This window comes from Lissotriton vulgaris, chromosome 4_1, assembly GCF_964263255.1.
Source record: "Lissotriton vulgaris chromosome 4_1, aLisVul1.2, whole genome shotgun sequence".
Taxonomy (NCBI): Eukaryota; Metazoa; Chordata; class Amphibia; order Caudata; family Salamandridae; genus Lissotriton; species Lissotriton vulgaris.
In genome coordinates this window covers 1,285,638,465-1,285,650,625 of record NC_141691.1, presented here as the reverse complement: position 1 = coordinate 1,285,650,625, position 12,161 = coordinate 1,285,638,465, and the positions used below count along the sequence as shown (strand labels likewise).

General features: G+C 41.5%; 1 protein-coding gene across 2 annotated transcripts in view; it reads right to left on the bottom strand.

Moving 5' to 3' along the window:
- ATP9B (ATPase phospholipid transporting 9B) overlaps nt 1-12,161 on the bottom strand; it is a 2,364,768-nt gene that overhangs the window by 1,636,411 nt on the left and 716,196 nt on the right. The gene's annotated exons all lie outside the window — the stretch shown is intronic.

Sequence of the window (12,161 nt, the reverse complement as noted above, 5' to 3'; positions counted from 1 at the left end):
TGGAGGCTTGGAAGACATAGTTTCTCTAGATAGGTTTGGTGAAATCAAGTGGCTATTCTTTGTTAAAAAGCTCTTAGTCGACATTGACCTGGGTAACTACTGGTCCTCCTAAGTATCCACAAGCCATCTATCGAGCACCACCCTTAAGGATGCATTTTAGGATCATATACCTGCTAGTGAACTGAGAAGTGCAACTGAAGGGTTGCTCACTTCCTTTTTCTTTTCACTTTAAACCTGATTTTGCATTTGAGCTCTTTCTAGACAGCATCAATCAACCAGCTGCAAAGCAACATTTTCTCAAATTTCACAATGGCACTTTACCCTTAATGCCTCTCCTAGTTAAGTGGTATCCTCAAACTGTCACAAGCATTACATGTCCGATCTGCAGGCAAACAGAGGACTCACTGGTACACTTCACCTTCTTTTGCGCAGGTTACTCTCAACCCAGGAAAGCGCTGATTATTCCTCCATGAAAATAGCTTGGATGCAGACAACCACAGGCTGCTTTTCGGCTCCTTTGAACAGAGCCCTTAAAAAAAGTTATTTGTATAGTCCAAGTTCCTCCACTGGAGTTGGTCTATAAGTGCAGGGCTCTATGAGTGACCCTGAGAGATCTTCTAGTACTGTATTTGCTTTACAATTTGATGTGTTAGTCCCGCTCTTTATGTCGCTATCAAAAAGCATATTACTGATATAGTCCTTCTTATTCTAAGGCAAAAGGGCAGCAAGCCAACACAGCAAAACAGGAGTCCAGCAGAGTGGCAGTCCTTGTAACAGCACAACAGTCCGTCTTCCTGGCGAAGTATCCACAGGTCCAAAAGTGTAATGAAATAGTGGTGCCTGAGGTCCAGTATTAATACTTTGGTGTCACCGCCCTGGAAGGTGGGAGAAGCTTCTAGACAGTGGCTTTGAAGTGCAGGGAATCCCCTTCCTCCCATGTCTTGGCTTCAAGCTGACTAGAGTGACAATACAGGGTTGTTAGGCCTAGTTTGTGGAGACAGAGCACAGCCCATTCAGGTGCAAGTGGGGCTGAAACCATAGAATGGTTAAAGTAAGAAAATGGCAACTTTCCAAAAGGGGCATATTCAGACTCGCAACTTAAAATCCAACTCTACCATAAGTTGCGATTTTAAATTGTGAGTCCAGAGACACCAAACCTACCAAATTAGAAATTACACTTGTGAAATTTAATAAGGTAATCCCGTTCTTAACATATGGGATAGATAGGCCTGGACACGTAAAACTTAAAATGCGTGAATGGTGTGCACAGGAATGCAAAAAAAAAAAATTCAGGAATTTCCTCTGAAGTTTTTCAAAAAAAGTTCTTTATTGTTCAAATGTTCATAAATGATTCATAGAAAAACGCAATTCAGCCAACTCGTTTCGTTCTCAAAGAGAACTTTGTCATGGCTGAAAGTAGACAAGATACAAACATAAATATACACAAACAAAATAATTGGACAAAGTACACACTTAAATTTAAACTTGACCAAGAAAATCCGGTACTTCAACGAAAAAATATATATATCAAACAACCACCATGTAAACTGAACATATGAGGCAAACAATATCATTTTTTTTGCACATAAACACAACATGAATAAAAAATGTATACATTTTAGACAAAGATCATAATACTGATGATGAGGTGCATTTCGTCCTTAAGAAATGAATTGACATATCACTAGTGCAGATGCTATATATCTGGTTTGCATCCTAATGATCTAGAGAGGTGTCCTTAATGTCGTTCTAATGAAAGTATAAACTCTGTTTTCTGACTACGGATATATGTATTTTTACCTCTTTCTGTTGATAAGGTTCCACTTGGCTTGCTTCCTCAGGGTTTGGTATGTATAGACATTGACCTAGAGATGCTTTCTTGATTTTAAAAGAAAGTCTCCTTTTTTGTGACTGCAGATATATCTATGTATAACTCACTCTGTAAATTAGGACATTGTAACCTTCTTGTATTGACTTAGGTTCTTCCAAATTTGTGATCTCTGGGCTTGGTATGCCCAGATATAGGTGTTGATACAATTTTTAGATCATTATAATTCGGTGCGCTTTTGTGTAGTGGATTTAAACTATTTTTTGGAATTTATGTGTGCCATACTGGTTGTTAAAATATTTTGGGATCATCTTTTCTTTCTAGCTACGCAGCCTTCTTATTTAAATTGTTATTGGTGACTGTTATTATTTTTTCAGTAACAATAATTATTATTTTTTCTTTGTAACCTTAGCCCGGTTTTTTGGGGAACTCTTTTCAGAGGACGCGCTCTAGTTTCTCAACCACCCATCACATGGTTACACAGTTGTAGTTCTTTTCGATGCTGGAAGTTAACATTCAAAAGGAAGGCTCTCTGTAGTTCTTATATGAGTCACATTGGCTCGGCAACAGTAATTATTTTTTCTTTGTAATCTTAGCCGAGTGTTGGGGCACCTTTTCCAGAGGACGCGCTCCAGTTTTTCAACCACCGATCACGTGGTCACGCAGTTGTAGTTCTTTTCGATGCTGGAAGTTGGCATTCGAATGGAAGGCTTCCTGCAGTTCTTATTCGAATTACATTGGCTTCTCACTTTTCGGCTACGCCTTTACCGGAAGAGAATAGACCTATGGCATTCAGGCTCATGTGTAGTGATATCTGACATCATTACAGTCACGTCTTTTTAGCCACACCTATACCGGAACCGGACTGCTATTTGAAGGCTGATGCAGGAAAACATCTTTCTCGGCATTATTGATACCGTCATGCCAGTTTTCCGGTATGTGCTTAGATGGTCTGTCATTTTGTTCTCTCTAATTTTCTCATTTTGTTTAAATTATCTTGATGTGGTTATTCTGGGTTTCCGCAGCTAGTCCATGATAAATGTCAAAACTCGTAGCTCGTAGCTCTCTCACTCTGTTTAAACTGTCTGCGGGTGGATACCTGGGTTCCCTCAGGGATTCCACTATAGACTTTAAACCCTATCTCATACTCTGTACTTTTTTCATTTTAAATGCTACTTTGTCTCACTGACGGCATTTACGCAATTCTATTTGTCTCAAGATATGACCATTATGGTGGTACTTGCCATTTCTACTGATACTGATCTTGTTATTAGAAGCTTTTTTGATCTGGGTAATCTAACTTTGGAGTGTCTTGCTGTATTTTGTTTTGCCCTCCACGGACATGCAAGATATTCAGCTTGTTTTTAACACCTTGGCTGCTATGGGTTTTCCCCCTGGGTGCTGCGATTCCATAAATCCCACTTTTCATGACAAAGCCAGCTCGTCATAAGCACAGGGCAGGTAAAGCCCATGACGAGCTGGCTTTGTCATCAGCACTGAAGGGGTTAATATATTTCTTTGCACATTATTACTAATACCGCGAATGATGGAATAAGTATCTGTCTAACTTTTGTTGTTTTCCCATGTCCCCCTTTAGGCCGGATCGTGGCCTCGGGTTAGTTCCCCATATTCGCTTCAGATACACTGCCTGGAGTTTCTTGAATTTACTGGTTCTGTGATTTCCAATATCAGGTAAATTCATGCACCTTACGACCTCGTATGTGTTTGAGAGAGTTGTCTACTGAGGTACATGCATCCTGATTCATTGGCTCCTTTATCTCTTTTTTCTGGACTTAGGGTATACCTTGAAGGACCCCTATCTGGATGCCTTCCACTTATAAGGCGCTTTTATTATTACTTGATACAGGTGATTTCAATTTTTAATGGTGATATATTGTGAAAAATCTGTATATGTGATATCATGATTAGACATTCAAGGAAATATAAATTAAGATTTTTTCCATAATTTTTATCCAATCAGAATATTCTTGGATTTCTTCTTATGAAGTTTGGACCATGACAGCTCCACATTACACAAGATCAATGTTGAGGGAGGGGAGGAATACGTGATCCATTCAGTTTCCTGCAATCATATATAATCTAATCCAAAGGGAAGGATCACTTGTCCTGCATAACATCGAGTATGCGGGAATGGTTCTTTCTAGTCCCAATAAAAAACCCTCATGCACGTGTTGGTAAGTGGCGATGTTAAGCGGTATATCTTGGTTCTCCGCTGTCCCTCACACGTGTCTGCATAATCATGTGGTTTATGCAACCTCCAACCGGGAGGTAATACCCTCAGTTAAAAACAGTAGTGATCAGTGATAGTGACTGTGACGTGATAAGGTGAAAATTAGTAAAAAGTCTCTCTCTTCCAGACAAATATTTTAATAGTTCTAGTTTCTGGAGGCAAATAAAAAAAAAATTAATGTAGGTGAACAAGAGTGGTTATGACTCTTTCACACTAGGATTGTGGTATAGGTCGCCATGTTTCAGCCCATGAATCGCCAGAAGGTCGTTGGGGCTTTCATCAAGACCACGGTGCAAAGTGTATAGAGACCTCTCACGTCTCTATATGTGAAATCTCCAAGTAAATTTAGATTTAAAGGAACATGTCGTTATGCTGTTCCTGAAAAGGTCAAATAGTACCTTCGTTAATGGTTATGTTAAACCTCATCAGGATCCAGGTGGGTCAGGGAGGCACGCTCGGTCACTCCGTCATTCTGCTTGTCCTGACTCTGCCAACACTGGTCCCGGAAACCTCCACATTACATTCATTGGATTTAGGTTAGATATGTACGTCTTTCGGCGTTTTCTTAGCCTTAACTTTATATATTTTTTTAATTACATTATTCTTTGTTTCTAAAATATGCTTTCGTTTTTTATTCAGATATATTATTAATCTTGCTGTTGGAAGAAACCTCTGTGGACTTACTTGTGAGATTCATGAACGTGACTATATTTAATATCCTTTCTCGCTATCTAAGGTTAGATGAACTCATTACGAACCTCATGATATTTTTACTTGATGAGGTATTTGGCGGATTATATAAACCTTCCCCACTTTGCCATCCTCCTTTAGAGATCACCACTGTCTATTCGGTTTTTCCTGGTGTACATGATATAGCTGTACTCACGGCAAAGGTGAACATACTAGTTCTCCCCTTCAATAGGCGTATTACCCTGAGAAGGTGAGTTGATATTTACTTTCAATTTTTGGATTTAGCTTTTAGCTGGATAATTAGATATATGATTTGGGCTTTGATCAGATCCATTATAGGGATTTCTTCACCTCTACCTTTTAGTGTTGATTGTTATGTTTTATCCTGACAATTTTGTCTTTTTATCAGTGTTTTCTGATTGTTTTTTGTGTTTGGTGCTCTTAGCTCTCCTTTTATAAATGTATGAATTAATGCTTATGTTATTTTTTCTTTGTCTAAAATGTATACATTTTTTATTCATGTTGTGTTTATGTGCAAAAAAAATTATATTGTTTGCCTCATATGTTGTTCAGTTTACATGGTGGTTGTTTGATATATATATATTTTTTCTTTGAAGTACCGGATTTTCTTGGTCAAGTTTAAATTTAAGTGTGTACTTTGTCCAATTCTTTTGTTTGTGTATATTTATGTTTGTATCTTGTCTACTTTCAGCCATGACGACGTTCTCTTTGAGAACGAAACGAGTTGGCTGAATTGCGTCTTTCTGTGAATCATTTATGAAAATTTGAACAATAAAGAACTTTTTTTGAAAAACATCAGAGCAAATTACTGAAAAAAAATGTTTTTGCATTCCTGTGCACACCATTCAAGCATTTCTTCAAGGATCTGAAATACAGTGATACAATGGGACGGTTGGTGTCTGGGTTTGTGGCACAGTACTTTTTACAAAATATAAAACTGGTATAGAGGTGCAGTGAGAGTAGTCCACCGTCTTTATTTTTGTGGCACGTAAAACTTAAAAGTATATGTCCAACCTTTTAAATACACTGCACCGTGCCCTTGGGATGGCCTAGGGCCTACCTTATTAACAAGCATTTACAATGCAATAGGGCTCGCATTTTCAAAACTTTGACCTATTTGTATTGTAAATGACAATGCCTTTTATTATTACAGGTGTTTTAAACCCATAAAAGACATTGTCATTTACAATGCCAATAGGTCAAAATGTTGCAACTGAGAGACCTGTTGCATTGGAAAGCTGAAACACAGATCAGTGTCCCTGCGCCATGCTCATTATTTAAGCAATTAAAAAAAAAAAAAGCTGAAACAGAGAGCGGTGTCCCTGATGCAGGCGCGGCGCTCAGCATTAAAGTTAAAAAAAAAAAAAGCTGAAACAGTGACTTCAGTTTCCCTGAAGTGGGCACTGCGCTCAGCATTAAGGTTAAAAAAATAAAATAAAATAGAAAGTGCAGTGTCCCTGAAGTGGCCATTGCGCTGAGCATTACAGCAGCACAGATTCCATTCTTGGCCAAGAACTGTTCCATCTCACTTGACACGAGCTGTACCCCATTGTCGGTCAGGGGGGATTCAGGGAGACCTTCTTTGCAGAAAATGTCCTCCAAGAATTTTGTGACATCTCTGGTTTCTATACTATGAGTTACCTTGACCTCAGGCCATCTGGAGTACTTGTCAATCAAGACTAGAACAGAAGATTGACCCACCTTAGAGGAGACAGGCTCTAAGTGATCCAAGGCTACATGTTGTCAACACCGTGTGGGAGCCTCTTGTATAATCATAGGTTGGACCCTAGTCTCACAATGCGCTCTACAAGAATATTGATACCGGGCCACCAGAAGTGCATATGAACTCTCTCCTATGTTTCCGAGATGCCTTGGTGGCCCAGGTGGGCCCAGTGAACTATTTTCTGTCTGAGAGATGTTGGAGGGACAAGACGCGTTCTTCTCCAAAATAAATCATTACTCAGCGAAAGTTCGTTCCTTACATTCCAGAATTTCCGCACACTTTCAGACAAGCTCTTAATACCCGCCCACCCTCCTGATACCAATCTGCACACATCAAGTAAATCAAGGTCTCTTTCCATAGACTCTCTCCACTCTAACTAAGAAACAACTCCTACGATAACCTCACAGACTTTGAAGTCATCAATTTCCCACGCATCTTCGGGGTCAAGAGAGGTTTCGTCACATTGCTTGGGCACCAAGCGAGAGAGACTGTCTGCTACTTTGTTGTCCACCCCGGGGATGTATTTTACGACAAAGTTGAAATCCTGGAGTGCTATGACCCACTTATATATTCTAGCGGAAACAGCGTCTGAAGGCCTTTTTAGAGAACAAGTCTTTCAGGGGTTTATGGTCTGAATGAACAACGAAAGAGGTAGAGCAGAGACATTTTTTGAGTTTCTTGATGGCCCAGAAAATGCAAAGTGGTTCCTTTTCAATTACCCAATATTGAAGTTCTGGACCAACAAGAGCTCTTGAGAGAAACATGATGGTTTCTTCCTTGCCATCCCTTGCCTGTTTAAGGACAGCGCCCAAGCCTTTAGAAGTGGCGTCAGTGACAAGAATGGACCTCGAAGAAGTGTCAAAGCTCTGCAGAGAGGGAGCGGAACAAAGAGCTTTCTTGACTCCCTAGAATTCCAACTGGCACTGGGTAGACCAAGAGAACTTCCCACCTTTCTTTAAGAGGGACCTAAGATTGAAGGTGTGGCAGGCAAATCGTGGAACCAATTTATTGTAGTACTCTGCCATTCCCAAGAAGGTTATCAGTTCATCCCTGGATTGGGGAGTGGAAGTTCCGTAATGGTCTTCACCAGACGATCTCTGGGCCTAATGGCATCACCAGTCAAGAGGTGACCCAGATAATCAATTTCAGGGAGATTAAACCTGCATTTATTTTCATGCAGCGTAAGACCTCTCGCACTGAATCGTTCAAGTACACTCCTCAGTCTCGCATCGTGTTCACCTTGAGACGAGCCGTGGATCAAGACGTCATCTTGGTTTATCTTGACTCCCTCCACACCACTCAACACATCTTCGATGGCTCTCTGAAAAACGGAGGCAGCAGAGATCAGGCCAAATGGAAGACGTGTAAACTTGTATGATCCAAAGGGGGTTATGAAGGGAGTGAAGTCCATGGACTTATCATGAATTTTGACCTGATGATATGCAGCACGAATATTTAAGGTGGAGAGGATGCGTGCGTCCGTCAACTGGGCTAACATTTCAGTGAAGTTTGGGAGGGGGGAACCTGTGGGCGACCACGGCCTGGTTGAGGACACGAAGATCCACACATAGGCGTACCCCGCTTGAGGCTTTGTGTGCAAGGACTACTGGGGCCAACCACTCACTAGCCTCAGTCTCAACGATGATACCTTCTTTCTTCAATTTCTCGAGTTCGGAGCGCATAGCCAAAGGTACACTGCACACTTTACATGTGACTGGCTGAGCATCAGGTTTTAAAGTGATCTTGTGAGTGTAACCCGAAAAGCAACCCAATTTCTCACTGAAGACTTCCTCGATTTCAGAACGTAGGGCACAGTTTGAATCATTCACACTAGGAACAACACTTGCATTACACTCACTTGAGACAACCTTTGAAGGAACAGACTGTGGGGGGAGGTCTCTGAGGGTAATGCAGGGATCACCACCAGGAACTAAGGACACACCTAGGTCAGCCTGGTGAAACCAGCCGATTATGCTGTCACCTCTGTAAAACACCCAACGCCCCGTTGGTAGAACATTTCTTGGAGAAAGGACATTCGGAGAATGATATCCGCTGGACTGTTATCTCACAAATCATCATTCCACCCAGGGGTGGGGATCTCACCCGCCTCTTGAACAGAGAGGAACTCAAATGGATTTTGAAGACTGATAGTCTTAACTCTGGTCTTAACCTTCAAGACGAATGGACTGCCCTTATCTAGAACTTGGTGCTGAATGTAGTCAGACTTGTATTCTGTTGTAAATATGCATTTTAACTGTACTGTCTAAATGCTTGTTCTTAAGCATGTCACTGTCCCTTCACGTCACCACTCCGACTATCCTCTATAGTCTTATCTCTAGTCACACCCTCACTCACTCCCTCACTGACCTAAGATGGCGCCTATGGGAGTCCTTCTACTATTTTTATGCCCTCCCCTTTGACCAACCAGAAGCAATTATATTGCTTGCTGTGCCATTCCGCTGTGAGCACGCCAGGAAGTGAGACTCTTCACCGACTAACCCGGTAAGCAGATTCCCTTGACCCTCGACATCCGTGCCTCCCGCCGTTGTTGATACACCTGAGTAATTCCTTCCTTACCCCCAGGTCTTCTGGCAGCCGACGGACACCACTGTTTTCCGCGGCTCCCGCCACCCGATTGTGGTAAGTCAGATTCTTCCGCATTGACCCTTGGGTCTCCCACTCGCTGGCCACGTTATTCATTATTCCTTTTGTTTGTTAAGGGTGGACGTGTGTACTTCCGCTACCCGAGGAATAAGCCTCTAAACCATGAGGCTTTCTGGTGAGCATTAAGCTGCCATTTGTGACTCCCTCCGCCGACCCCCTTGAAATCACTGTGGTATTGTTTTAAGCCACGACGGGCATTATCACGTAGTCCGCCTCACAGAGCACTTTCACTCTTGCTGCCATTTGTTACTCCCTCTATTGCGCTGACCCCCTTGAAGTCATTGCGGTATTGTTTTGAGCCACGACGGGCTCGATCACATAGTCCGCTTCACTGAGCACTTTCATTACCGTATTGACAAAAGATCCGCCCTCCCCCCTGAATCACGTGTGTTCACAAGGACTTGATCCCAAACCATTATTGCACCGACCACCTTAGTTCACCCTGTATACCTGACTAGTGTTGCGCTGCACACTGGTCACACACAAGTCACTGTTTTTACCATGTAGACGCTGTTTGTGTACTTAATGTGAATATTTCCTCTTCCTCCCTTTAGGCATTTAGAGGCTAAAACACTTTAAGGCTTTTCATTGTATCTGTCCTGATGATGGACCCTGTGATTTACTAAGGGTCCGAAACCCCGTCGACTTTAAAAGCACTGAAACCGAACTGTGATTACTATTGGATGTTAAGTGCTCAGTTGTGATACTCTGTACAATTGTATTGTTGATAGAGTAACTTGTTTTGCCTTACAAAGCCCTTCTTTGCTGTTTATATCAACCCTATGTACCTGCTCTGTTAGTACTGGACACAGGCTTGTGGTCCACACTGGCTGATTGTTGGAAGGTACTTCGTGTGATTTGAATACATGAATTCTGAGTAAAATCTCTGAAAGACCACTGTCCGGCTGGACATGCCTTTCTAAAAATATAGAATGACTCTGTCTATATTTCATTTTGTGCTGAAATTTTTCAATGTTGTTTGATAAAAGTCACCTCTGCATGAAACCTAAATCTTCCCTGCAGTTAGTCTTCCTTTGTATTCAATATTGCTGATGAAGTACCCAAACAATTTTATTGGTTGGCCACCATAGGCTAAAGGTTTCATATCAGGTTTGTAAATGTTTACTTTCCCATACAAGCTTCAAGTCAAAAAACTCTTTAGGGATGAGAGAGATCTTTGCCCCAGAGTCAAAGAGCATCCTAATGATACAATCATTCACTAGGAGCACATCAATAGGCCGCTTACTTTTGTTTTTATTATTGCAGTGCAGCTCATCGCAGTCAGAGTCACTTCCACTCTCAAAGGAAACCTTCTTGACACATCAGCGTGTTATTAGAACTGCAGAAGAAACACAGAAGCTGTGTGCGTCAGCGCATTGTCAGGGAAACACAGGGACTCTGTAGGCTAAGTTGGTAAGAAACAGGAAAGCTGTGTGTGTCAGCGCCTTGTCAGGGAAACCAAGGGACTCCGTAGGCTAAGTTGGTTGCATAGCAACGGAGAGTTTGTGTTGTGTAAGAATATACTGGACATAAGGCCTGCGTAGCAGTGAGCGGTGACGTCGGTTCTCGCTGCAAGTAAGAATGGAGGCGTTCGCAGGAGACAAGCTGACGTTCGGCTGAAGTAGGTAGGAGAGCTCGTAGTCAAGTCTTAACTGTATGTGTAAGAAGCAATTCCAACAGTGTACACTCCCCAAATTGAAGGACATACACAAGTTCTGTCACAGAAGGGAGTTTCGATTAAATTAGCATAGATCGTGAGAATAGATTGCCATACTTTAAATGCGCGTTATGTAGAAGAGAGAAAACGCGCTGAAGAGAAGGTGCATGCAGGTCACAAGACAAGGCAGGGCGGAGGGCCAGAGAGGCAGCCAGGCAAAGTATCCTTCTCAGAAAACAGCGCACACAGTACCTTGAGGGAAGTAATGCTTATCTGTGTTAGGATGCTTGCTGTGATGACCAGGAGAAGGCTTCTTCTTGTCTTCTCTTGAGGTGGTCTTGCTTGGCTTTAATCTTCTTTGCTTGTCGCCAGTGTGAAGAAGTACAGGAAGACAGGATGGTTTTTGTGATGAACTTCTTTATTCAAGCTTCAGGTACAGCAACGTCCTATCCACAGGACAGCCAACAGCAACTGACTCTGAGCACTTGGCAACATGGATGAAGAACTCAGAACATTCTAGAGTCATATGGGTGGAATGTTCTACATAGAAGCAGCTGGCTAGTACTGAGCACAACACTTAGGCAATTACCACACACGTCAAGACAAAAGGCCTGACCATGTGCAATAGTAGATGAAAGGATACTGTTTCAAAGGTCCTAATCTTATTTATGGCACATTTTATGAATTTATGATTCATGAGGTTCTTGACTGATATAGTCCTTTAGGCATTTACTAATAATGAACTATATTTTTGATGTTCCCCCTCAGGATACTTGTAAATAGTGTTCCTCTTCTGATCTTATTTGCTTTCACACTTATGTGTAACAGGTACTGAAGTGACATTGTCTCAGGAGTTTTTGTGCAGTGAATAGTTGTATTAATGATAGTTGTATTGCGTATTTATAAACTATGCTTTTATGGGTTTTTCCTAAGTCAAATAAACATTGTTGAATGATTGACTACTAAATCAAACTTTTATCACACAGATGACAATTAACCTCCTTTTCTTCTCTTCAGGGGAAATGTACTCAGATTTTAGGATGCTATGTACAAACTAGTAAACTATTTGATTCTGCCTTGGCCATGCACATTAGGTGTGCTTTTGTTGTGATGTACTGTATAATCCAAAAGGTTTACATATCAGTGTTTCCGAAAATCTTTTTATTCATGTTGATATACAGCCTGGCGCACACTTTCTTTTGCCTCAGGCCGATGGTCAACATAATCGTTTATCTGCTCAAAAGGAGACATGTTTCACTTCATGTGAAACACAATACACTAAAATATTTGATTTTGGCTAAGGATCAGAATCATTGCCGGGGGATCA